Source organism: Kogia breviceps, chromosome 2, assembly GCF_026419965.1.
Source record: "Kogia breviceps isolate mKogBre1 chromosome 2, mKogBre1 haplotype 1, whole genome shotgun sequence".
Classification (NCBI taxonomy): domain Eukaryota; kingdom Metazoa; phylum Chordata; class Mammalia; order Artiodactyla; family Physeteridae; genus Kogia; species Kogia breviceps.
Genome location: NC_081311.1, coordinates 80,113,524 through 80,141,182, shown reverse-complemented (window position 1 = coordinate 80,141,182; position 27,659 = coordinate 80,113,524). Strand labels below are relative to the sequence as shown.

At 39.7% G+C, this 27,659-nt stretch overlaps 1 protein-coding gene across 5 annotated transcripts in view; it reads left to right on the top strand.

Moving 5' to 3' along the window:
* The first annotated feature begins 3,717 nt into the window (after positions 1 to 3,717).
* TBCE (tubulin folding cofactor E) overlaps positions 3,718 to 27,659 on the top strand; it is a 124,053-nt gene continuing 100,111 nt past the window's right edge. Inside the window, exons 1-2 of one of the 5 annotated variants that reach the window (XM_067025682.1) lie at positions 3,718 to 3,802; positions 12,373 to 12,466. The gene's annotated coding sequence lies outside the window, so the exon portion shown is untranslated. Of the gene's footprint in view, positions 3,803 to 12,372; positions 12,467 to 14,738; positions 14,837 to 23,143; positions 23,195 to 27,659 lie in introns of those variants that run through there. The other 4 variants (XM_059054620.2, XM_067025681.1, XM_059054621.2 and 1 more) reach the window with 4 other exon arrangements.

Genomic DNA, 27,659 nt, shown 5'->3' with positions numbered 1-27,659 from the left:
AATGACTGCTTAAGTAGATTATTTCTTAGCTAATCAAATTAATTTTGGCCTGGTGCTACTCATGATTCTTTTCTCATTTATTTTATTTTATTTTTTTAATTTATTTTTGGCTGTGTTGGGTCTTTGTTGCTGCACGCGGGCTTTCTCTAGTTGTGGCAAGCGGAGGCTACTCTTCGTTGCAGTACGCGGGCTTATTGCAGTGGCCTCTGGCTCCAGGCATGCGTGGGCTTCAGTAGTTGTGGCACTTGGGCTCAGTAGTTGTGGCTCACGGGTTCTAGAGCGCAGGCTCAGTAGTTGTGGCACACAGGCTTAGTTGCTCCGCAGCATGTGGGATCTTCCCGGACCAGAGATTGAACCCATGTCCCCTGCATTGGCAGGCAGATTCTTAGCCACTGTGCTACCAGGGAAGCGCCCTCTTTTGTCATTTTTATCTTGCCTTTCAGTGACAGAAATGCTTGGCATTGAATTGGGTACTTATAAAAAGAGTTATGTATTAAATCATCAAAAATCTGTTCTTTTCACTTGAACCATAGTCATGATGGTTAATACATTTTCTTTTTTGGCAAAATCAAAAGAATGATGGCTAGTTATGTTGCTATAAATGACTTTCAGACCTCAGCAAGATTTTAAATACATCAGCTCTTCTCATTCCATTCTGTCAACTTCCTTACTTGACTTCCTTCTCTTCTTAACCTATAACCTATAGTCGTTCACTTCAGGGAGGCTTTCAAGAGCTTTCTTGGATCACTTTCCTCCTTTCCTTAGGCCCCTCTCATCCTGCCAGTTCCCAATCCTGCATGAATCCAACGGTGCACGTGCTTTGCTCCTCCCACGTTGCCAAGTGCTGCTGGGGAACGTTTTCACAACTGCTGTATACATTGCAAATTAATGTATTAAAACCTCAGTAGCCCTTTTATTTTTCATCTAATCCTGATGGAGGTTTAAAATGTGTCAATCTAGGGACTTCCCTGGTGGCGCAGTTGTTGAGAATCCGCCTGCCAATGCAGGGGACAGGGGTTCAATCCCTCCTCCTGGAAGATCCCACATGCTGCGGAGCAGCTAAGCCCGCGCGCTTAGAGCCCGTGCTCCGCAACAAGAGAAGCCCCCGTTCGCCGCAACTAGAGAAAGCCCATGTGCAGCAACGAAGACCCAACACAGCCAAAAATAAATAAATTTACAAAAACTTAAAAATAAATGGAATTTGTCAATCTAGCATTCCCTCCTCCTCCTCCTCCGTTCTTCTCCTGTTAAATGTCAACTCTTCTAACCTTCCTCCCCTATGCTTCTTTAGGTCTGCCTTTCATCTCAAGAAAAGTTGTTTGTCCTCCTGCCCTACACCAAACAAGCTCTCCTGTTTTTGATTCCCTCTCTTTCTGCCTCTTGAGGGCCTTATTTCATTCCCTGCCTTATATCCTCAAGATTTATCCGTTGGCTTTGTTTTAACCAGTACACTGAGAGGCAGGAAAGAGGGAAGAAAATGTACATTTGTGAAGGACCTATTAGGCACCACCTGTTTTATGTTTATTTATTTATTTATTTATTGCGGTTGGCGGGCCTCTCACTGCCGTGGCCTCTCCCATTGCGGAGCACAGGCTCCAGACGCGCAGGACCAGCGGCTGGCTCACGGGCCCAGCCGCTCCGCGGCATGTGGGATCTTCCCAGACCGGCAGACCGGGGCACGAACCCGTGTCCCCTGCATCGGCAGGCGGATTCTCAACCACTGTGCCACCAGGGAAGCCCATGTTTTATGTTTTTTTCTTCAAGCATTTACTGAGCAGAGCCAGGACCTTGAATACAGGTCAGAGCACTTTGTTCTTCTGTACTGCTGGCCTCCCATTCTTAATGCACACTTAAGTATGTTTAAAAGTTTAGAAAGCACTGGTCTATTGTAATAATATACTAAACAGCTTCCTTCCTATATTCTCTACCCACTCCAGTCTATCCTTCACACTCCAACCAAAGTTGTCTTTCCAAAGCGCAAATCTGATTATGTCATTCCCATGTTTTAAATTCTCTGAATCCTCAATACTGCCACCTGTAAATTCCTTGGCAGAGTATATAACAAACGACTTCAACCATATTTCCTAATATTTTACTCTCCCCACACACGTTATACTCTGCCAGAAAATAATGTTCGTCATTGCTGAGACACTATTCTGTTTTTCATTCATTTCATTTAGAATACTTCTTGAGTGCCTATAAGCTAAATCCTTTGCCAGGCATTGGAGATAGAAGAGTGATAGATACTATCTCTTAGCCTTATGTGATTTTCCTGTAATGGAGAATGGGAAGTAAGTAGCCAGTTATTAAACAGTATTGTTAGTGCTGGAATCAGGGCCCTTAATTTCTTGTTTACATGTCTGCTTCTCCCATTGGATTAGAAACTCATTAAGGGCAAAGACTGTGACTTACCCTTCTCTTCTCAGTGGCACTTAATAAATACTTGTGAATGAATAAATCTACTTGAAACTAATCTCCCACCTCTCAAGGGTTCCATTAAATATAATGTATGTGAAAAGATATCATAAACTTCAAATGTTAGCTTTTATGTTAATGTGGTTCTTCTACCTCTAATTCTTTCTCTAATGATTCTCACTCAATGTTTTCCCTTCTGAAAGCATTCTTAGACTGTTTACTTTCAGTTTTGTCCATAATTACCATTGTATCAAAACCCTGACCTCCTCATATTGAAGTCCTATATTTTAACTGTTCATCTGAGTTTTCTGTTATCAGCTTGAAATCGTATTTAAAACCAACTTATACCTCCCTCCCTGTCCCTTTACCAAGCCAATTAGTGGAATGAAACCACTTCTACCCCCTCCTCTTCTATCACCATTGTCATTCTTAAAGTGATCCAGGAGTGTCTGATTTATTTCTTACCCTTGCCTCCTATCCAGTCCTCCCAAGTCCTATAGACTTGTCCTTTGAGATGTCTCTTATCTGTCCCTTACTTTCCATTTTCACTTCCTTTTCATTTTCACTATGGCACTTAGAACAGCCTTTATTGCCATACATGCAGGTCTGATATTTGGTGGCTGGAATACAGAAAAGGACTCATGATAACGAACCCTACAATAATATGAACTCAGAATACAATTGGCATTTGGCTTCACAACCTCCCACCACCTCCAGTTGGCTAACTGCACACTTGCTTTGGTTATTTCATTAAATCTTGTAATAATGCAACCTCAGCTTTTTTTTTTTTTTTTTTTTTTTTTTTTTGTGGTACGCGGGCCTCTCACTGTTGTGGCCTCTCTCGTTGCGGAGCACAGGCTCCGGATGCACAGGCTCAGCGGCCATGGCTTACAGGCCCAGCTGCTCCACGGCATGTGGGATCTTCCCGGACCGGGGCACGAACCCGTGTCCCCTGCATTGGCAGGCGGACTCTCAACCACTGTGCCACCAGGGAAGCCCCAACCTCAGCTTTTATGTGATTGACTATATTGGACCTTACAGTTGTATGGCATAATTTTACTATACTCTTGGTAAAGATTATAATAGTACGTGCAGTAAGCAAAAATCAGTAATACAAATTTCCATACTAACCCATTAGTTAAAGTTAATTGTGTAGAATGTTTAATGGGCATCTTGTCATAGAGATATCTGGGAAACATTTGCAGCACTACCTGCCTTGTCATGCTCGTTGTTTATAAAGCACTCTATGCTTTAGGAGAATGACCCATTTATTTTCTTTCAATTATATTTGTTACTGTACAGAAAGAAAAATACATCTGAAGATTGAAAATTGGTATAGTGGATAATGGAAGCTATTTAGACCTCAATGGGCAAAGCAGTACTAATGGTAAGCTACAAAAGTAATTTGTAAATCTCACCAAAACTTGTAAAGGCACATAATAGAAATTGCAAAATGGGAATAGTTAAATATTTGAAAAGTAAAAAACTTAAAAAGATTTAGCTTTAGTAGATTATATTCTAACAGCTGTCCATATTTTACAAGAAAGAAATGATTTATTAAAGTTGACAGATAAAGTCAAAAGTCAATTAAACTAAAGGAAACAAAATGAAGCAGAAGTTTATTGAAACAAATAATGATAAGCCCTTTGAAACAAAACAAAGTAGCTATTCTAAAAGGCAAACTAATAGATTTTCTAATATGGTTTATGAAAATGCATTTGTGGTTTGATAACAGACATGAAAGCGTAATTTTTTTTTAAGTTTGTTCAATTTATTGAATCCTGAAGCCTGGCCAATTTAAGTTTGTAAAGCTCTGGATCGAAGAAGAACAAAAATAAAATGACAGCATTCACTAAATGACTTAGCACTAAAGATATAAAATATATAATTTTAGACACTATTATAAGGCTGAGAAAAATTTTGAATATAATTCCTGGTAGTTCAGAGGAAACCAGGAGAGGATTCAGCAAAAGAATGTCATTAATATTAGGAGAAATTTTCAATTTATTGAGACCACAAGTCATCTATGACTATCAATTTATTTCATTTTATATTTTTGGCCACGCATCGTGGCCTGTGGGATCTTAGTTCCCCAACCAGGGATCTAACCTGTGCCCCCTGCATTGGAGGAAGGAGTCTTCACCACTGGACCACCAGGGAAGTCCCATGACTATCACTTTAATGAGGAAGTTGTTGGGAGAATTTGTTGCAGTTTACTGTGTTACATCATGGCTCAGACAGGAGTATCATTTAGCTAGTAACTGCTGCAACAAACAAAAGATCAAACCAATCATTTCCTCCTGCCCTGGAATATCATCATAGCCTATATGGATAATTAATGTCACCTAACTTGTTTTACTGGAATCCTTTCTCTTTCTTCAGCCCATGTTGCACAGAACTGCCAAACTAATCTTAATTAATTTGCTTTCGCTTTATGCCTCTATTCATAAATCAATTCCTTTTAGGACAAACACTTTAGCTTCACAGTCCAAGCTCCCTGTAATCTGCTTCTCATCTTATATATACACACATATATATGTATATATATTTATACTTATATATAATATTTTAGAAACAGCTTTATTGACTCACACACCATGTCATTCTTTTAAAGGATACAATTCAGTGGGTTTTAGTATATTCATGGGGTTATGCAATCATCACCACAATCGAATTTGATAACATTTTTGCTTCCCCTGAAAGAAACCACCATCACTATTAGCACTCACTTCCTTTGGCCCCACTCCACCCCTAACCCCCACCCGAGGCAGTCACTAACCTATTCTCTGTATTTTTATTTTATTTTATTTTATTTTAAACGTCTTTGAGTATAACTGTTTTACAATAGTGTGTTAGTTTCTCCTTTACAACAAAGTGAATCAGTTATACATATGTTCCCATAACTCTTCCCTCTTGTGTCCCCCTCCCTCCCACCCTCCCTATCCCACCCCTCTAGGTGGTCACAAAGCACAGAGGTGAACTCCCTGTGCTATGCTGCAGCTTCCCACTAGCTATCTAATTTACATTTGGTAGTGTGTATAGGTCCCTGCCACTCTCTCACATCGTCACAGCTTACCCTTCCCCCTCCCCATATCCTCAAGTCCATGCTCTAGTAGGTCTGTGTTTTATTCCCATCCTACCATTAATCTCTTCATGACATTTTTTTTTTTTTAGATTCCATATATATGTGTTAGCATACGGTATTTGTTTTTATCCTTCTGACTTACTTCACTCTGTATGACAGACTCCAGGTCTATCCACCTCATTACAAATAACTCAGTTTCATTTCTTTTTATGGCTGAGTAATATTCCATTGTATATATGTGCCACATCTTCCTTATCCATTCATCTGTTGATGGACACTTAGGTTGCTTCCATGTCCTGGCTATCGTAAATAGAGCTGCAATAAACATTTTGGTACATGACTCTTTTTGAATTATGGTTTTCTCAGGGTATATGCCCAGTAGTGGGATTGCTGGGTCATATGGTAGTTCTATTTGTAGTTTTTTAAGGAACCTCCATACTGTTCTCCATAGTGGCTGTATCAATTTACATTCCCACCAGCAGTGCAAGAGTGTTCCCTTTTCTCCACACCCTCTCCAGCATTTATTGTTTCTAGAGTTTTTGATGATGGCCAATCTGACCGGTGTGAGATGATATCTCATTGTAGTTTTGATTTGCATTTCTCTAATGATTAATGATGTTGAGCTCTGTATTTTTAGACTTGCCTATTCTGGTTGTTTCATGTAAGTGGAATCATATACTACGTGGTCTTTTGTAACTGGCTTCTTTCACTTAGCATAATGTTTTCAAGGTTCATCCATACTACTTATATCATAACTTCAATAATTTTTGTCTGAATAATAGTCCATTATATGAAGATACCACATTTTGTTCATCCATTCATCGGTTGATGGACATTTGGATTGTTCCTACTTTTTGGCTTTTGTGAATAATGCTGCTATGAACATTTGTGTCCAGGTTTTTCTGTGGCTATATATTTTCATTTCTCTTGGGTAATATTATGGACTGAATGTGTCCCTCCAAAATTTATATGTTGAAGCCTCAACCTCCAGTATCTCTGTATTTGGAGATGGATCTTTATGGAAGTAATTAAGGTTAAATGAGGTCATAAGGGTGGGAATCTGATCCAATAGGATTAATTTCCTTACAAGAAGAGACCCAAGGGGACTTCCCTAGAGGTCCAGTGGTTGAGACTCTGTGCTTCCAATGCAGGGGGTGCAGGTTCAATCCCTGGTTGGGGGATTAGGATCCCACGTGCCATGCAGCCAAAAAAAAAAAAAAGACCCAAGAGAGCCCTTTTCTCTCTTTACACCATGTGAGGACACAGTAAGAAGCTGGCCACCTGCAAACCAGGAAGAGAGCCCTCACCAGGAATCAAATCAGCTGGCACCTTAATCTTGGACTTCCAGCCTCCAGTACTGTGAGCAAATAAATTTCTGTTGTATAAACCACTCGATTTGTGGTATTTTATTACAGCAGCCCAAGCCAACTAAGAAAGTTCAATACCTAGATGAGTCATATGGTACCTTTGTTTTACATTTTGAAGAGGAGTATATTCTTAAGATATACTCCCTTAGTTGTACAGAAATATACATAAAAGTATATTCATTGCAGCAGTATTTGTTTGTTTCTAAGATTTTTTTGATGTGGACCATTTTTAAAGTCTTTATTGAATTTGTTACAATATTGCTTTTGTTTTATGTTTTGGTTTTTTGGCCAGGTAGCATGTGGGATCTCCACTGAACCACCAGGGAAGTTTCTGCAGCATTATTTGTAATAGAAAAAAAGTAACAAATGTTCATCAATATGAATTGATTAAGTCACAGTTCAGTGATTTAATGCGGCAAAACTATCTGTATCCTATATGTACAATATATAGTAAGTAGCAAGATAATTTTTAGATATTCATGTTCTTTTCCCTCTATTTTTTCCATCTTTAATTACAGAAAGGTACCCAGTCCATTTTGTACTTTCTTGCCTCAGGGAAGTATTATGATGATAAAGCTAAAAGAAGGCTCTTGTAAAACACTTCCTTTCTGAATTAATTTTCCTACAACCTGAGCCTGTTGAAGAGATCAGGCTAGGTGTACTGGAAGGGAGACACAGAGAAAAGGAGCAGTGACTTTAAGGGCAAACAGAACAGAGGAGAGAGAGATTCCTGGGAAGGGAACAAAAGCTAGAAGTTCCCATGGTGGTTGGTAGTACTGTAGGAGGTGAGCAAGACTTCATGGAGGATGGACTAGACAGTAACATTCCCGCTGTCTTCCTGGGACAGGGAAGCAGGAAAGTACCAGGCTTTGAGGGATCACTGTTGGCTTCAATAATAAACCTGCCAATGGAGTCTGATGCCTGAAGTTGAGGTAAGGAGGCCCTAACACTGACTGAGATTAAATTTTCTGCTAGCCCTGCAAGAAGGGAGTGAAAAAAGAACATTCGTCCTTTTCAAGATGCTGGACTGAGTACGTGTTTATCTTTTCTCCCTCTTGAGAGAATACTAAAAGGAAAAAGAATTAAAAGGCTAAAATGTCAAAATAACCTTGAGAATTGGAAGGGCTTTGTCAGTGGATGAGAAATTCCAAAAAATGTCTGGAATACAGAAAGCAGAAAGACTACTGATTGATGTAAGCAGTGGGGATATGGCCAGAGCTAAGGCTATGTAGAGAAGGGGTTGTGGCTGAAACGGGACCCAGCAGGCTCAGGAGAACTGAAAGTACTTGGCAGAATAATGGACCCCCAGCGATGTCCACGTCCTCCTCCTCAGAGCTGGTGAACAGATTAGATTACCTGGGAAAGGGGAGTTAAGGTTGAAGAGAAATTATGGTTGCTTATCGATGATCTCAGAATAGGGAGATTATCCTGCATTAACCAGGTGGACCCACCAGTAACTACAAGCTTTCTCAAAGGAGAAGAAGGAGACAGAAGGGGAGAGTCAGAATGAGATGTGACACTGGAACCAAAGTCAGAGTGGTGTGATGAGAAGGACTCAACCCACCGTTTCTGCCTTTAAACATGGAGGAAGGGGACCACAAGCCACAGAATGCAGGTGGCTTCTAGGAAATATAAAGACAAGGAAACAGATTCTCCCCTGGAGTCTCCAGAAGGGAACACAGCCCTGCTGATACCTTGAGAAGTGTTGGACTTCTACAGAACTCTACATAATAAATATATGTTGTTTTAGCCACTAAGTTTCTGGTAATAGGAAACTAACTGGAACAGCTCTATACTTGTCAACAAAGAGGACTGGAGAGATAAATGTGGTTGAAAACAGAAATTAATTGATAGTCTGTAAATGGAAGGGTACATCTCCCCACGCTACCTCTTTCTTACACCCCAATGGGCAAACTAAATCATCACTGCCAGATATTTTATCCTCAAGCAAAAGAGTAAGACATCTTTTTAGAGAAGTAGAAGTGAGTTTCTGGGAAGAATTTGAGCAAATAGGAAAGGTATTGGTGTCAAAGAGCTACATTCTTCTGTTCTGGCACCAGGGAGCCTTCCTGGAGCATCATGGCTGCTCCCTTCCCAATCACATGACATTGAAACTTACCAGTCAGCCAGCCAGCCCTGCTTGCATAAGCTGAGCTCCCATTAGCTCACATTTAGCATTTCTCATGCCTCATTCTGTCTGAGACACAAATGGACAACCAGAAACTCCTACACATTTATAGAATACCTGCAGTATGACAGAGAAAGACCAAGGTAAAAAAAAAAAAAAAAAAAGCAAAACCAAAATGAAACAAGAAAAATATAGAAAAACTCAAATTAGAGGAAACAGAAAAAACAGAGAACACCTTAAAACAAAATAAGACAAACCATAATCTGTAAGTAGTATCACTGGAGAGACCTGAGGAGATATTGAATTGAATCTATGGCAGCTGTTGTTGTTTATCTTCCTAACAGTCATCCCTCACTTCTACTTCATGAAAAGAACCTTGATATTTTCCCCATGTTGCATGGCCATGTGTTTCAGGAAAAACAATTCTCGCTTCCTCGGGGGACCTTAGTCTTTGTCACTTAAGGCCTTCAACCAGTTGGGTGAGGCTCACCCACATAATGGAGGGCAATCTGCTTGACTCAAAGTCTGCTGATTTAAATGTTGCTCTCATCTAAAACATACCTTCACAGCAACATTGTTGACCAAATATCTGGGTACTAGCCAATGGCCTAGCCAAGTTGACACATAAAATTAACCTTCACAACCACATGCCAAGATGAAAAGTTGCACATCAGAAGGTACCAAACTTTCCTTAGAGGAAGGCTGGAGAGAACTTGGTATGATAAACCTCTGCCACTGTGAAGTCCCCCGTGGAAGGCTGACTCCTCCTTGGGATGGAGCTGTGAGGAGGACAGATATGGAAGAAGATTGTAAAATGTTACAATAAAAGAATTAGCTTTTGATTTTTTTCTTATATAAATCTTTTTCAGGATGTCCTTATGAACAATTATTCATAGCCTCAGCTCCTATGGTGTCCAGTAAGACACTGTGAAATCAAATAAATCTCCAGAAATTGAATGGGTTTAACTGATCTTGATTTTCTTTTACGTTACCCTACAACCCCAAAGGACTTGTGTACTAAAGTAGGCATCATGCAGAGATGGCCAGCAGGCACGTGAAAAGATGTTCAACGTCTCTAATTATTCGAGAAATGCAAATCAAAACTACAGTCAGGTACCACCTCACACCAGTCAGGATGGCCATCGTTAAAGTCTACAAATAACAAATGCTGGAGAGGGTGTGGAAAAAGGGGAACCCTCCTGCACTGTTGGTGGGAATGTAAATTGGTGAGGCCACTGTGGAGAACAGTATGGAGGTTCCTCAAAAAACTAAAAATAGTTGGGAATTCCCTGGGAAACAGTGGTTAAGACTCAGCACTTTCACTGACTTGGCCCAGGTTCAATCCCTGGTCAGGGAACTAAGATCCCATAAGCCATGCAGTACAGCCAAAAAAACCCAAAACAGACAGACAAAAAAAATACATGCACCCAATGTTCATAGCAGCACTATTTACAATAGCCAAGACATGGAAGCAACCTAAGTGTCAATCAACAGATGAATGAACAAAGATGTGGTATATATACACAATACTCAGCCATAAAAAGAATGAAACATGGATTTGCAGCAACATAATGGACCTAGAGACTATCATACTAAGTGAAGTAAGTCAGAAAGAGAAAGACAGATACCATATAATATCACTTATATGTGGAATATAAAATGACACAAATGAACTTTTCTACAAAACAGATTCACAGATATAGAGAACAGACTTGTGGTTGCCAAAGGTGGGGGATGGGGGAGGACTGGATTGGGAGTCTGGGATTAGCACATGCAAACTATTATATACAGAATGGATAAACAGGATTTCCCTGGTGGTATAGTGGTTAAGAATCCACCTGCCAATGCAGTGGACACGGGTTTGAGCCCTGGTCCGGGAAGATCCCACATGCATCAGAGCAACTAAGCCAGTGCGCCACAACTACTGAGCCTGTGTTCTAGAGCCCACGAGCCACAACTACTGAGCCTGCATCCCACAGCTACTGAAGCCCGCACACCTAGAGCCCTTGTGCTCTGCAGCAAGAGAAGCCACCACAGTGAGAGACCTGTGCACCGCAACAAAGAGTAGCCCTCACTTGCTGCAACTAAAGAAAACCCCATGGGCTTCCCTGGTGGCGCAGTGGTTGAGAGTATGCCTGCCAATGCAGGGGACACAGGTTCATGCCCTGGTCCGGGAAGATCCTACATGCCACGGAGCGGCTGGGCCCGTGAGCCATGGCCGCTGAGCCTGCGCGTCCGGAGCCTGTGCTCCACAACGGGAGAGGCCACAACAGTGAGAGGCCCGTGTACCACAAAAAAAACACACAAAAAATACAGCCCACGTGCAGCAATGAAGACCCAACACAGCCAAAAATAAATAAATGAATAAATTTATTTTTTAAAAAAGAGAATGGATAAACAATAAGGTCCTACAGCACAGGGCTATGTTAAATATCCTGTGATAAACCATAATGGAAAAGAATATGAAAAAGAATGTATGCATATGTATAACTGAATCACTTTGCTGTACAGCAGAAATTAACATTGCAAATCAACCTTACTTCAATAAAAAAATTTTTTTTAAAGTAAAATAGGTGTCATGGTCCCAGTGATAAAAATCAAGAAAGTAGATGTAGTCACTGAGAGAGGATGTAGCCCAAGAAGAGCAGTAATTAAGGACAGTTATCAAGAAGGGAACAATTAAAGGAATAAGGAAACCATGAAGGAAGAGACCAGCTAATTGAAAAGAGAGGAGGTTCTTAATCTGTGATCCATGGACTTCTCTGGGGCTGATTAACTGTCTTCAAAGGATTAATTAACTCTCTGAAATTATATGTGAAATTTGCATGTATGTGGATAGCTGTCAACAGATTTCCAAAGTTATTTTTTTAACTCCCGGTCAATGACAACGACCACAACAAAGAAAAGAAAAAGAAAAGAAAAGGAAAAAAAAAACAAAACCAAAAAATAATCACTGGAAAGAAAGCATGTGGTTTCAAGGAGTGAACCATTCGAGTATAATGCAGTAGAGATACCCAAGAGGATATCGACTGAAAAATGTTCAATCAGTATGGCAATTAGAAGGTCTCTTCTTTGAAGAGTAATTTAGTTGTGCTCCCTCAACCTCCTTTCCACTTCAGGTCACTGTAGTGTGGCTTCTGAGGCTGCTACTCTACCCAAACTGCTCTTGTCGGCGACACTAACATTTATTTTGTGAAATCTAGTGAATAGTTCTCTCTTCTCATCTAGCTTGACTTCTCAGCAGCGGTGACCCCACAGTCTTCCAGTTTTGCTCCAACCTCTCTGGTTTAAGCCACCATTTCCTTTTGTACCCCAGATGAAATGACTACAATAGCTCGTAAGTGACCCCTCTATTTTTTTTTTTTTTGGCCACTCAGCTTGCTGATCTTAACTCACCAACCAGGGATGGAACCCAGGCCCCTTGGCAGTGAAAGCGCCAAGTCTTAACCACAGACCTCCAGGGAATTCACCGTAAGTGACCCTCTTAATCCTCCCTCAGCACTGCTTCCCACTCCTGTTTACCTGTATAACTAGAAAGATCTTCCTCCAGTTTTTTTTCTTTTTTTTACATTGCTTGATCCTTCTTATCTTGCAGCTGTCAGTTCAAATGTCACCTTGAAAGTTATCCTCGCCTTACTTCCTACTTTCAGTTTGTAACATATTATCACAGAACCATCTGTTTCCTTTAGTGCACCTCACATAATCTGAAATTATCTTATTCATTTTATTTATATATCATCTGTCTCATACCATTAAGATATACATTTGTCCAGAACTGGAACATTGCATCTCTTTTTCTCTGCTAGATCTCCAGTGCCTAAAAATAGTGTTTGGTGCAGAGCTGGCACTTATTTACCTGATGCATGAATGATGAGACTTAAAAGGAATTGCATTACAAATATTTGATATTTTAAGTTTGCACTTTTTTGAGACAGTGCTTTAAATATCATCTTTACAACAAAGGGGGATAAGTAACCCTATCGATCTATGCTATAGAGAAATCAAGGGATATGAGGACTAAGAAACCACCTTGGTGTTCTGAAGTCAGTGGTGATATTTGAAAGATAATTGTGGAAGAACTGGAGGGAAGACAGAAGCCAGAAGGCCAGGCTGAAAAAGATTAAAGTGAGAGGAGGGTGAGGAATGAGAGACAGGGTGTATAGATCTCTTTTAGGGAAAAACTTCAGCAGAGAAAGCACTTCAAGGAGATAACATGGTTGAGGCAGCAGTGCACAGGATCAATGTCTCGAGAAAATGACAGAAAGCAGAGAGGGATCATTCTTTCACTCTAGGCAAAACCAGGCAAGTACTATCACAACTCAGTGGAGACAGGAAAATATTTTACAAAGAAAAGGAAGTTGCATGCTTCCTATATCTGCTGTGGGGCTGGTCTGAATTTGGTGGATGCCAATAATCTTCAAAAAGTGTGGCCATTCTCTGCCGAAAGATAATTTAAAACTCTCCAGTTAGAAAGTGCACAGCTCTTCTCAGGACACAGCTGAATGTCAGTAAATAACTTACCTTTATTCTGCTTCAGTTTTTGTCTAAGTTGGGGCCAAAGCTGTCCTCCAACCTTCATGAGGACAGGAGGCTTGATCAAAATAAATAGTGATAAAGCCCATCTGATAAAGCCATCTGAGTCAAACTTGTAGTCTAACAAAATTTATTAAGTTGCTGAAATAAGGAAAACCACCCACCAAAGGAACTGGGGGAGTCTAACTGGAAGAAAAAAAAAAAAAGGAAGAGGCAGACATAGCATAGGATTTGGTGGAGTGTGTATTAATAGATAAGAATTAAGCAGGCTCAGGCCTGAGCTGTGAAGCCGACTCCAAGGTTATGTACCCTTGAAAACCATAAAGTTAAAATAAATGTGGAATGTTATATATGAAAATTTCTTATTTGAAGCACTATGCCTGGGCTGGCAAAGTGTCAAAATGATCCCCAGGACTCAGCTCTGCCAGGTAGACTTGGAATGTTACATTATTACTCATATGATTTCAAAAAATAAAGCTTCTGAAAGTTTGTTTTTGGGAACAAGTTTTTTTAGCCTATGCCGTTTCATTAATCAACAAAAGCAGTTTTTACAGCTTCATAATGGGTATCTCTATGTGCTGAAGTTCTGCTTAAATTTAACATTCAGCTTGAAGGCTACCTCCCTGAAGTGTTATTCAATTTCCCTTTGGTTGGGTTAAAGGCCTCTTTTATTTTCACCAACGGTAACAATACTATGGGTATTATATGCTTTAATCATGTACCAGGCTCCACGGCTAAACGTTTATTTATGCATCATCTCACGTGATCCTCACAACTCTTGAGATACTAGAAAACTCTTAGAAATTAACATGCCTACGGAATTTGCTTTTTCTATTACTGCATTTACTTTCATCCTGCTTTGTGATTCAACGAGTTAATTTTGTTCCCCTAGTTTTTGTGGAATCAACCCTACGTTCTTCTCTGTGACCACCACAGGCTTCCTACGTGGTAGATTATCAATGAACGTGGAACTGAATCTCATACAGGACTTGTAACTCGCTTCCGTGATAACAAGTAAACTGGAACCTGCACATCCCTTGCGTCGTTCTGTCATCCCGGGTTTCGGGGACTCGCTTGAGCAACAAGGAGCGGCGAGCTCCGCTGGGTTTGGGCGGTCTGACCACACCTTCGGCTCCCCAGACCATAGCTGATAATCACCGCTGAGATCCAGCTGCGGCCGCTCCTTCCCGAGGGGGCGGGACTTCCTATCTTCCTAAAGGAGCACTTCCGCCCACAGCCGGAAGCTGCCCTGGGGCAAGACGCGAGGCTGGGGCTGCCGCCCAGACCACGCTGGTGGACCGTGGGTAGGTGAGCTTCTTTGGGGTCTGGGGAGCGGAGGGAGCCGTGCGTTTCTTGCTGGCTCGTGACCGGTGCACTCCTGCGAGGCTCTCGGTCTGTTTGACCTTTAGAAACTTCCCAGGTAGCCGGGCGTTGCCTGCTTCCTGGGGCTTTGAGCGAACCCAGCTGCGCTGGGTCCAGAGGAGGCGTTCGTGGGGGCGAGCGGTGTCCCCGGCCGGGGCCCGCGGCGGGCGAGCGGGAGTGATAGCCCCGCATTGCACTTCACAGAAAACTCAAAGTGGCTTGTCACTCTGCAAGAGGTGAAACTGGCACAGGCAACCCACGACTTGGTGTCAGGTTAGAGAAACAGCCCTGACCGTCCAAATCCTTTAACATTTGTGATGCAGGAGAAATAACGTTAAGTAGGTGGAGAACGTTTACAGGTTTTACATATTGCTCAGTACCAACCAGGGACTGTTCTAGGTTGTGGGTGAGAACAGACTTCTCTTTTGTCTGAAGATAATATATCATTGGCCACTGTCATTTGATACTTGGCTCAATTGTTTTCATCCTTTTAGGGTTTTTTTTGTAAATTTTTTTTTTTTTTTTTTTTTGGCTGCGTTGGGTCTTTGTTGCTGCGCGCTGGGCTACTCTTCGCGGTGCGCGGGCTTCTCATTGTGGTGGCTTCTCGTTGCGGAGCACGGGCTCTAGGCGCGCGGGCTTCAGTAGTGCGGCACGTGGGCTCAGTAGTTGTGGCTCGCGGGCTCTAAGCGCAGGTTCAGTAGTTGTGGCGCACGGGTCTTAGTTGCTCCGCGGCATGTGGAGTCTTCCCGCACCAGGGCTCGAACCCGTGTCCCCTGAATTGGTAGGCGGATTCTTAACCACTGTGCCACGAGGGAAGTCCCTTTTCGTATGCTTTTGTAACTAGCATATTGATGGGGGATTTTTTTTTTTTTTTTTTTTTTTTTAAACCAAGCAGACAGTCTCTGCCTTTTGACTGGCAGGCTGATTGTACTTACATTCACTGTCATTACTGAGATATTTGTTGAGGCCTGTAAAACCTTCGGCGTCATCCTTGACCCATTTCTTTCTCACCGCACGTGTAATCTATCAGCAGATCCAAGAACTCGGCCTTCAGAATCTATCCAGAGTCCCAAGCCCTTCTCAGCACCTTCCCTTATTCAAATTACAGCCATCTCTCACCTGGATTTCTGCAGTAGCCACTTAAATAGTCTGCTTTTTCTTTTTTCAGTCTTTCCATCGCACGTAGAGTGATTCTTTTTTTAAAAAAAATCAGATTATCTCTGTCATTTCAAAAAATCCTCCACGGACTACCCATTTCCCTCAGATTAAAAGCCAGATTCTTTAGAGTGTCCGGCAAGGTTCTGTATGACCTGGCCCTTGCTTTTCCTCTGATCTCATCTGTGCCTACTCTCCTGCTTTGCTCTATGTTGTTGCCTCGGGCACATCCTAACCTCAGGATGTTTATACTTGCAGTTCCTTTGTCAAAATGTCCACATGGTTTAATCCCTTACCTCCCTCCTGTTTTTTTTTTTTTTTTTGAATATTACCTTCTCAGTGAGGTCCTCCCTGACATAGCCTTCCCTTACATTTCCGTTGTACTCGTTTCCCTTGTACTTATTACCATATGATGTGTCATGTGATTCATTCATTTTTCTGGTTCATTACTGTTTACCCCACTAGTATAGAAGCTTCATGAGAGCAGCTATTTTTCTGTGTTTTGTTTACAGATGTATCCCTAGTGCCTAAAATAAATCTGGCTTTTAGTGGGCTCTCCATATTATAATTGTTGAAAAAATGGATTTGGCCTTTTTTTTTTTTTCCATCTGATACTTTGTATTTTCTGTGCTTTTTCTTTCTCTTTTCTTGCCTTTTTTTTTGAATTGAGGTTTTGTCTTGTTTTCTCTCTTCACTTTTTCCCTTCTACTTGTTTGGAAGATATGTTACTGTATATACATTACTTCTGTTCTTATAGTGGTTAACCTTTTAATTTATCTAATCAGAATCTTAACCTTGCAGAACAATATTGTCTTTAACTGTAAGCTACTGATTTTAACAGGCTTCCTGGATCATCTCAGTACTTATTTTTCATAAGATGTGAACGTTCAACAATAAAACTAGTAGTTGTTACTATTTTCTGGTGGTTTTGATTTTTTTCCCTTTGGTTTATTAAAGTAAATTTGTCATACAGCTTAATAGAATATTTACTGTATACTTAGCATTCCAGAGTTTATTTTTTTAAAAGTATATGATACTTTCCCTACCTTAGCATTTTGCTGGGAAATGTGCAGAAGAGTCCATTAGAAAATAATATGATAGACATTATTAAGTGTGAAATGAATATTGCCCAGAAAATAGGTAGAGGCTACCAGAAAAGAGGGAATTTAACAGTTTGCTGGTTATTAGGAGCAGCTGGAATGAATTTGTGGAGGAGTGATTTGGGAAGATTTGGTGGTATTTGAAAGTGTGTAGAGAAAAGGCACTGATTGGTTCATTAATTTTTATTATTTCTGTTTCATATAGTTGTATCATAAAAATTCTGGATTTGGTGTGGATTTCAGTCATTGGTGTTTGAGAGAGAAGACATGTCTACAGCCTCTTCAGAAAGCCTAAGGCTTTCTGGAGGAGCTGCTTAAAATGATGAGCCAATTCAGTGTGTGAGGGCCAAGGAACTACTGTGAGGATGTAGTAGAACTTGGACACAGGGTTTGACATTAGCTATGACGTGCATGGAGGACAGGAGGACACTGTGCTAAGTAAGCCGGTCACCAGAGAGAAACACTGTGTGCTTCTTCCACTTCTGTGAGATATTTGGAGCAGTCAAGTGAATAGAAATGGAAGGTGGGGTCTGGGAGAGGAGGCTATGGGGAGTTGTTTCATGGGTAGAGACTTTCAGTTTTGCAAGATGGAAAAGTTTTGGTGATTGCACAGCAGTGTGAATGTATCTAATGCCACTGAATTGTACACTTAAAAATGGTTAAGGTGATAAATTTTATGGAATGTGTATTTTATGACAATTAAATTCTTTTTAAAAAGGACGGTAGGTGGGATTCTTTAAAATTAGGCTATTAAATACTCAGAAGTTGTTACATTTTAGATGGTCATTTAAAAGCAGATGACATGTTTTGCCCTTACATTTTCACTTTCTTTAGTCTCCCATCATGAACCTCCAAAACGTCAGTGAAACCCTCTTACATTTTGCTACCTGAAAAGCTTGTTCTCTTCATTTCTGTCAGCTTAACCAGGCAATGGTCTCCACATGGAGTCCTCCTTACCCTTAACCCACCTGTTTCTTCTTCATCACTGAACTTGATCCTTACATTACTAATTATAGGTCTTAATTGTGTGCTGTTAATTATCTCTTCTAATTAAACTCTGATTTCCTTATAAGTGCATGTCTTCTACTCGGTTATGTTATTCATGACAGAGACAGGTTAACGAATGTCAGGATTCACCGCTTGTAAGTTCCTGAGCCAGGATTACTGACTACAGTTCCTAATCTAAGTGAAGCGTGTTTCCTGTTGATGTTGAGTTTTCTCCTTGATAGGTGTCAGTCTGTGAAAGATAATTCAGACCTCATGCCGGTTATTTTGGTACAATTTAGAACAAATATCAGGAAAGATTAAGCAAAATACATTTAGAAAGATAATAGAATACATATTGGAAAACCTTTTTTTTGAATTTTATCCTATTTTTTTATACAGCAGGTTCTTATTAGTTACCCATTTTATACATATTAGTGTATATATGTCAATCCCAATCTCCCAATTCATCCCACACCCCCTTTCCCCCTTTGGTGTCCATATGTTTGTTCTCTACAACTGTGTCTCTATTTCTTCCCTGCAAACCAGTTCATCTGTACCGTTTTCCAGGTTCCACATATATGCGTTAATATACGATATTTGTTTTTCTCTTTCTGACTTACTTCATTCAGTATGACAATCTCTGTATCCATCCACGGCTCTAAAAATGACCCAATTTCATTCCTTTTATGGCTGAGTAATATTCCATTGTATATATGTACCACATCTTTTTATCTATTCGTCTTTTGATAAGCATTTAGGTTGCTTCCATGACCTGGCTATTGTAAATAGTGCTGCAATGAATATTGGGGTGCATGTGTCTTTTTGAATTATGGTTTCCTCTGGGTATATGCCCAGTAGTGGGATTACTGGGTCATATGGTAATTTTATTTGTAGTTTTTTAAGCAACCTCCATACTGTTCTCCATAGTAGCTGTATCAGTTTACATTCACACCAACAGTGCAAGAGGTTCCCTTTTCTCCACATCCTCTCTAGCATTTGTTGTTTGTAGATTTTCTGATGATGCCCATTCTAACTGGTGTGAGGTGATACCTCACTGTAGTTTTGATTTGCATTTCTCTAATAATTAGTGATGTTGAGCAGCTTTTCATGTGCCTATTGGCCATCTGTATGTCTTCTTTGGAGAAATGTCTATTTAGATCTGCCCATTTTTGGATTGGGTTGTTTGTTTTTTTCATATTGAGCTGCTTGGGCTGTTTATATATTTTAGAGATTAATCCTTTGTCCGTTGATTCGTTTACAAATATTTTCTCCCATTCTAAGGGTTACCTTTTCGTCTTGTTTGTAGTTGCCTTTGCTTTGCAAAAGCTTTTAAGTTTCATTAGGTCCCATTTGTTTATTTTTGTTTTTATTTGCATTATTCTAGGAGGTGGATCAAAAGAGATCTTGCTGTGATTTATGTCAAAGAGTGTTCTTCCTATGTTTTCCTCTAAGAGTTTTATAGTGTTTGGACTTACATTTAGGTCTCTAATCCATTTTAAGTTTATTTTTGTTTATGATGTTAGGGAGTGTTCTAATTTCATTCTTTTACATGTAGCTGTCCAGTTTTCCCAGCACCACTTATTGAATAGACTGTCTTTTCTCCATTGTATATCCTTGCCTCCTTTGTCATAGATTAGTTGACCATAGGAGCGTGGGTTTATCTCTGGGCTTTCTATCCTGTTCCATTGATCTGTATTTCTGTTTTTGTGCCAGTACTATATTGTCTTGATGACTGTATCTTTGTAGTATAGTCTGAAGTCATGGAGTCTGATTCCTCCAGCTCCGTTTTTATCCTTCAAGACTGCTTTGGCTATTCGGGGTCTTTTGTGTCTCCATACAAATTTTAAGACTTTTTCTTCTAGTTTTGTAAAAAATGCCATTGGTAATATGATACTGATTGCACTGAATCTGTAGATTACTTTGGATAGTATACCCATTTCACAATATTGATTCTTCTGATCCAAGAACATGGTATATATCTCCATCTGTTTCTATCATCATTAATTTCTTTCAGCAGTGTCTTATAGTTTTTTGCATACAGGTCTTTTGTCTCCCTAGGTAGGTTTATTCCTAGGTATTTTATTCTTTTTGTTGCAGTGGTAAATGGGAGTGTTTCCTTAATTTTTTTCATCATTAGTGTATAGGAATGCAAGAGATTTCTGTGCATAAGTTTTGTATCCTGCAACTTTACCAAATTCATTGATTAGCTCTAGTAGTTTTCTGGTGGCATCTTTAGGATTCTCTATGTATAGTATGTTATCTGCAAACAGTGACAGTTTAACTTCTTCTTTTCCAATTTATATTCCTTTGATTTCTTTTTCTTCTCTGATTGCTGTGGCTAGGACTTCCAAAACTATGTTGAATAATAGTGGTGAGAGTGGACATCCTTGTCTCGTTCCTGGTCTTAGAGGAAGTGCTTTCAGTTTTTCCCCACTGAGAATGATGTTTGCTGTGGGTATGTCGTATATGGCCTTTATTATGTTGAGGTAGGTTCCCTCTATGTCCACTTTCTGGAGAGTTTTTATAAATGGGTGTTTAATTTTGTCAAAAGCTTTTTCTGCATCCATTGAGATGTTCATATGGTTTTTATTCTTCAGCTTGTAATATGGTGTATCACATTGAGTGATTTGCATATATTGAAGAATCCTTGCATCCCTGGGATAAATCCCACTTGATCATGGTGTGTGATCCTTTTAATGTGTTGTTGGATTCTGTTTGCTCGTATTTTGTTGAGGATTTTTGCATCTATATTCATCAGTGATATTGGTCTGTAATTTTCATTTTTTGTAGTATCTTTGTCTGGTTTAGGTATCAGGGTGATGGTGGCCTCATAGAATGAGTTTGGGAGTGTTCCTTCTTCTGCAATTGTTTGGAAGAGTTTGAGTAGGATGGGTGTTAGCTCTTCTCTAAATGTGTGATAGAATTCACCTGTGAAGCCATCTGGTCCTGGACTTTTGTTTTTTGGAATATTTTTAATCACAGTTTCAATTTCATTACTTGTTGGTCTGTTCATATTTTCTATTTCTTCCTGGTTCAGTAATGGAAATTTTGTCCATTTCTTCCAGGTTGTCCATTTTATTGGCATAGAGTTGCTTGTAGTAGTCTCTTAGGATGCTTTGTATTTCTGTGGTGTGTGTTGTAGCTTCTCCTTTTTCATTTCTAATTTTATTGATTTGAGTCCTCTCCCTCTTTTTCTTTTTATTTATTTTATTTATTTATTTTTTTTTTTTTTTGTGGTATGTGGGCCTCTCACTATTGTGGCCTTTCCCGTTGCGGAGCACAGGCTCCGGACGCGCAGGCTCAGCGGCCATGGCTCACGGGCCCAGCAGCTCCGCGGCATGTGGGATCTTCCCGGACCGGGGCACGAACCCATGTCCCCTGCATCAGCAGGCGGATTCTCAACCACTGCGCCACCAGGGAAGCCCTTCCTCTTTTTCTTGATGAGTCTGGCTAATGGTTTATCAATTTTGTTTATCTTCTCAAAGAACCAGCTTTTAGTTTTATTGATCTTTGTTATTTTCTTTGTTTCCATTTCATTTATTTCTGCTCTGATACTTATGATTTCTTTCCTTCTGTTAACTTTGGGTTTTGTTTGTTCTTCTTTATCTAGTTCCTTTAGGTGTAAGGTTCGATTGTTCATTTGAGATTTTTCTTGTTTCTTGATGTAGGCTTGTATTGCTATAAACTTCCCTCTTAGAACTGCTTTTGCAGTATCCCATAGGTTTTGGGTCGTTGTGTTTTCATTGTCATTTGTCTCTAGATGTTTTTTAATTTCCTCTTTGATTTCTTCAGTGATCTCTTTAGTAATGTATTGTTTAGCCTCCATGTGTTTGTGTCTTTTACATTTTTTCCCCTGTACCTGAATTTTAATCACATAGCATTGTGGTCAGAAAAGATGCTTGATATGATTTCAACTTTCTTAAAGTTACTGAGGCCTGATTTGTGATCCAAAATGTGATCTCTCCTGGAGAATGTTGCGTGCGCACTTGAGAAGAAAGTGTAATCTGCTGTTTTTGGATGGAATGTCCTATAAATATCAATTAAATCTTTCTGGTCTGTTGTGTCATTTAAAGCTTATGTTTCCTTATTAATATTCTGTTTGGGTGATCTTTCCATTGGTGTGAGGTGTTAAAGTCCCCCACTATTATTGTGTTACTGTCAATTTCCTCTTTTATAGCTGTTCGCAGTTGCCTTCTGTATTGAGGTGCTCCTATGTTGGGTGCATATATATTTATAATTGTTACATCTTCTTCTTGGATTGATCCCTTGATCATTATGTAGTGTCCTTCCTTGTCTCTTGTAACATTCTTTATTTTAAAGTCTACTTTATCTGATATGAGTATTGGTACTCCAGCTTTCTTTTGATTTCCATTTGCATGGAATATCTTTTTCCAGTCCCTTGCTTTCAGTCTGTACATGTCCCTAGGTCTGAAGTGGGCCTCATGTAGACAGCATATATATGGGTCTTGTTTTTGTATCCATTCAGTGAGCCTGTGTCTTTTGATTGGAGCATTTAATCCATTCACGTTAAGGTAATTATCGATACGTATGTTCCTATTACCATTTTCTTAATTGTTTTGGATTTGTGTTTGTAGGTTCTTTTCTTCTCGTGTGTTTCCGACTTAGAGAAGTTCCTTTAACATTTGTTGTAGAGCTGGTTTGGTGGTGCTGAATTCTCTTAGCTTTTGCTCGTCTGTAAAGCTGGAAAACTTTTTTCTAAAATTAATTCACAAAAATGCCAGTGTTTTCACCTTTTCTGTTGTGCATCAAACATCTTTGTTGATCCCTTGGATTCCTTGGTGACTAAACAAAGTAGGAAACATGGTAAGTGAATCTGTACCTCCTGTTGGTTTAGGCTCACTGGGTTTAAACTTCCCCATGTCAGCTACCATTATTATCTTTTTTAATTTTATTTTTTATTATGGTTGATTTACAATGTTGTATTAGCTTCAGGTGTACAGCAAAGTGATTCAGTTATACATATACATATATCTATTCTTTTTCAGATTCTGTTCCCATATAGCTGTTAGAGAATATTGAGTAGTGTTCCCTGTGCTATAGAGTAAGTTGTTGTTGATTATCTATTTTATATATAGTAATGTGTATATGTTAATCCCAATCTCCCAATTTTTCCCTCTCCCTGCCTTCCCCTCTGGTAACCATAAATTTGTTTATAGAGTCTGTAAGTCTGTTTCTATTTTGTAAATAAGTTCATTTGTATCTTTTTTTTTTATATTCCACATGTAAGTGATATCATGTGGTATTTGTCTTTCTCTGTCTGACTTCACTTAGTATGGGGATATCTAGGTCCATCCATGTTGCTGCAAATGGCATTATTTCATTTTTTATGGCTGAGTAATATTCCATTGTCTTTATGTACCATATTCTCTTTATCCGTTCCTCTTTCGATGGATATTTAGATTGCGTCCATGTCTCGACTCTTGTAAATAGTACTGCAGTGAACACTGGGGTGCGTGTATTGTTTTGAATTATGGTTTTAACAGTGTAGAGGGATTCCCTTCTCTTCACACCCTGTCCAACATTTACCGTTTGTAGACTTTTTGATGATGGCCATTCTGATTGCTGTGAGGTGATAATCTCATTGTAGTTTTTTGTTTTTGTTTTTTTTTTTTGCGGTATGCGGGCCTCTCACTGCTGTGGCCTCTCCCGTTGCGGAGCACAGGCTCCGGACGCGCAGGCCTAGCGGCCATGGCTCATGGGCTTAGTTGCTCCGCGGCATGTGGGATCTTCCCGGACCAGGGCACGAACCCGTGTCTCCTGCATCGGCAGGCGGATTCTCAACCACTGCGCCACCAGGGAAGCCCTCATTGTAGTTTTGATTTGCATTTCTCTAATAATTAGGGATGTTGAGCATCTTCATGTGCTTTTTGGCCATCTGTATGTCTTCTTTGGAGAAATGTCTATTTAGATCTTTTGCCCAGTTTTTGATTGGGTTGTTCCCTTTTTTTGATACTGAGCTGCATGAGCTGTTCATATGTTTTGGAGATCAATCCCTTGTTGGTTGCTTTGTTCGCAAATATTTTCTCCCATTCTGTGGGTTGTCTTTTCGTGTTGTTTATGATTTCCTTTGTTGTGCAAAAGTTTTAAGTTTCATTAGGTCCCATTTGTTTATTTTTGTTTTTATTTTCATTACTCTAGGAGGTGGATCCAAAAGATACTTCTGTGATTTCTGTCACAGTGTTCTGCCTATGTTTTCCTCTTAGAGTTTTATAGTATCCAGTCTTATATTTAGGCCTTTAATCCATTTTGAGTTTTTTTTTTAAATAATAAATTTATTTATTTATTTTTGTCTGTATTGGGTCTCTGTTGCTGCTTGTGGGCTTTCTCGAGTTGTGGCAAGCGGGGGTTACTCTTTGTTGTGGTGTGCGGGCTTCTCACTGCGGTGGCTTCTTTTGTTGTGGAGCACGGGCTCTAGGCTCACGGGCTTCAGTAGTTCTGGCACGTGGGCCCAGCAGCCACGGCTCGCGGGCTCCAGGGCGCAGGCCCAGCAGCTGTGGCACGCGGGCCTAGCTGCTCCGCGGCACGTGGGATCCTCCCGGACCAGGGCTCGAACCCATGTCCCCCGCATCGGCAAGCGGACCCTCAACCACTGCGCCACAAGGGAAGCCTCATTTTGAGTTTATTTTTGTGTATGATGTTAGAGAATGTTCTAGTTTCTTTCTTTTACATGTAGTTGGACAGTTTTTCCAGCACCACTTATTGAAGAGACTGTTTTCTCCATTGTATATTCTTGCCTACTTTGTCGTATTGTCGTAATAGATTAATTGACCATACATTTGTGGGTTTATTTCTGGGCTTTCTATGCTGTTCTGTTGTTCTATATTTGTCTTAGTGCCATTACCGTACTGTTTTGATTACTGTAGCTTTGTATCATAGTCTGAAGTCAGGGAGCCTGATTCTTCCAGCTCCATTTTTCTTTCTCAGGATTGCTTTGGCTATTCAGAGTCTTTTGTGTTTCCATACGAATTTCAAAATTTTTTGTTCTAGTTCTGTGAAAGGTGCCATTGGTAATTTGATAGGAATTGTATTGAATCTCTAGATTCCCTTGGGTAGTGTAGTCATTTTGACAATATTGTTTATTCCAATCCAAGAACGTGGTATATATATTTTTTCTGTTTGTGTCATCTTTAATTTCTCTCCCCACCCCATCTTCAGTTTCTTTCATCACCATCTTGTAGTTTTTGGAGTACAGGTCTTCTGCCTCCTCAGGTAGGCTTATTCCTAGGTATTTTATTCTTTTTGATGCAATGGTGAATTGAATTGTTTCCTTAATTTCTCTTTCTCATCTTTCATTGTTAGTGTGTAGAAATACAACAGATTTCTGTGTATTAAGTTAGTTTCTTTTGGGGGGGGGCTGTGGTGTGCACCCTGCAGGATCTTAGCTTCCCTGACCAGGGATTGAACCCGTGCCCTCGGCAGTGGAAGTGCGGGATCTTAACCACTGGAGCACCAGGGAAGTCCCTTTGTGTATTAATTTTGTATCCTGCAACTTTACCAAATTCATTGATGAGCTCTAGTAGTTTTCTGGTAGCATCTTTAGGATTTTCTATGTATAGTATCATATCATCTGCAAAGAGTGACAGTTTTACTTCTCTTTTCCAATTGGATTCCTTTTATTTCTTTTTCTTCTCTGATTGCCATGGCTAGGACTTTGAAAACTATGTTGACTAAAAGTGGAGAGAATGGGTATCCTTGTCTTGTTCCTAATCTTAGAGGAAATGCTTTCAGTTTTTCACCATTGAGAATGATGTTTGCTGTGGGTTTGTTGTATATGGCCTTTATTATGTTGAGGTAGTTTCCCTCTGTGCTCACTTTCTGTAGAGTTTTCTTCATAAATAGGTGTTGAATTTTGTCAAAAAGTTTTTCTGCATCTATTGAGACTATCGTATGTTTTTTATTCTTCAATTTGTTAATGTGGTGTATTATCCTGATTGATTTGCGGATACTGAAATATCCTTGCATCCCTGGGATAAATCCCACTTGATCATGGTGTGTGATCCTTTTAATGAATTGTTGGGTTCAGTCTGCCAGTATTTTGTTGAGGATTTTTGCATCCACGTTCATCAGTCATGTTGGCCTCTAATTTTTTTTTTTTTGTGGTATCTTTGTCTGGTTTTGTTATCAGGGTAATGGTGGCCTCATAAAATGAGTTTGGAAGTATTCCTTCCTCTGCAGTTTTTTGAAAGAATTTCAGAAGCTAGGTGTTAACTCTTCTCTATATGTTTGATAGAATTTGCCTGTGAAGCCATCTGGCTCTGGACTTTTGTTTGTTGGAAGTTTTTAAATCACAGTTTCAATTTCAGTACTTGTGATAGGTCTGTTCATATTTTCTGTTTTTTTACTGGTTCAGTCTTGGAAGATTGTACCTTCCTAAGAATTTGTCTATTTCTTTTTAGTTGTCCATTTTATTGGCATCTAGTTGCTTGTAGTAGTCTGACATGATCCTTTGTATTTCTGTGGTGTCAGCTGTGATTTCTCCATTTTCATTTCTAATTTTATTGATTTGAGCCCTCTCTTTTTTTCCTGATTAGTCTGGCTAAAGGGTCTCAATTTTGTTTATCTTTTCAAAGAACTAGCTTTTAGTGTCACTTATCTTTTTTATTGTTTTCCTTATCCCTATTTCATTTATTTCTGCTTGGATCTTTAGGGTTTCTTTTCTTCTACTAATTTTAGGTTTTGTTTCTTCTTTCTCTAGTTGCTTTAGTTGTATCCCATAGGTTTTGGATCATTGGGGGTTTGTTTTCATTTGTCTCTAGGTGTTTTTTGATTTCCTCTTTGATATCTTCAGTGATCCATTGGTTGTTCAGTAGCATATTGTTTAGCTTCAATATGTTTGTGTGTTTTACAGTTGTTTTTTTTTCTTGTAGTTGATTTCTTATCTCATAGCATTGTGGTTGGAAAAGACACTTGATATGATTTCAGTTTTCTTAAATTTACCGAGGCTTGTGTTGTGGCCCAGCATGTGATCACTCCTGGAGAATGTTCTGTGTGCACTTGAATGTGTATTCTGTTGCTTTGGAATGGAATGCTCTATAAATATCATTTAAGTCCATCTGGTCAGATGTGTCATTTAAGGCCTGTGTTTCCTTATTGATTTTCTGTCTGGATGATCTGTCCATTGATGTAAGTGGGGTGTTAAAGTCCCTGACTATTATTGTGTTATGGTTGATTTCTCCTTTTATGGCTGTTAGCGTTGGCCTTATGTATTGAGGTGCTCCTGTGTTGGGTGCATATATGCTTATAATTGTTATATTTTGTTTTTGGATTGACCCATTGATCATTATGTAGTGTCCTTCTTTGTCTCTTGTAATAGTCTTTATATTAAAGTTTATTTTGTCTGATATGAGTATTGCTACTTCAGCTTTCTTTTGATTTCCATTTGCATGGAAAATCTTTTTCCATCTCCTCACTTTGTTTTATGTGTCCCTAGGTCTGAAGTGGGTGTCTTGTAGACAGCATATATAAGGGTCTTGTTTTTGTATTCATTCAGCCTCTCTTTGTCTTTT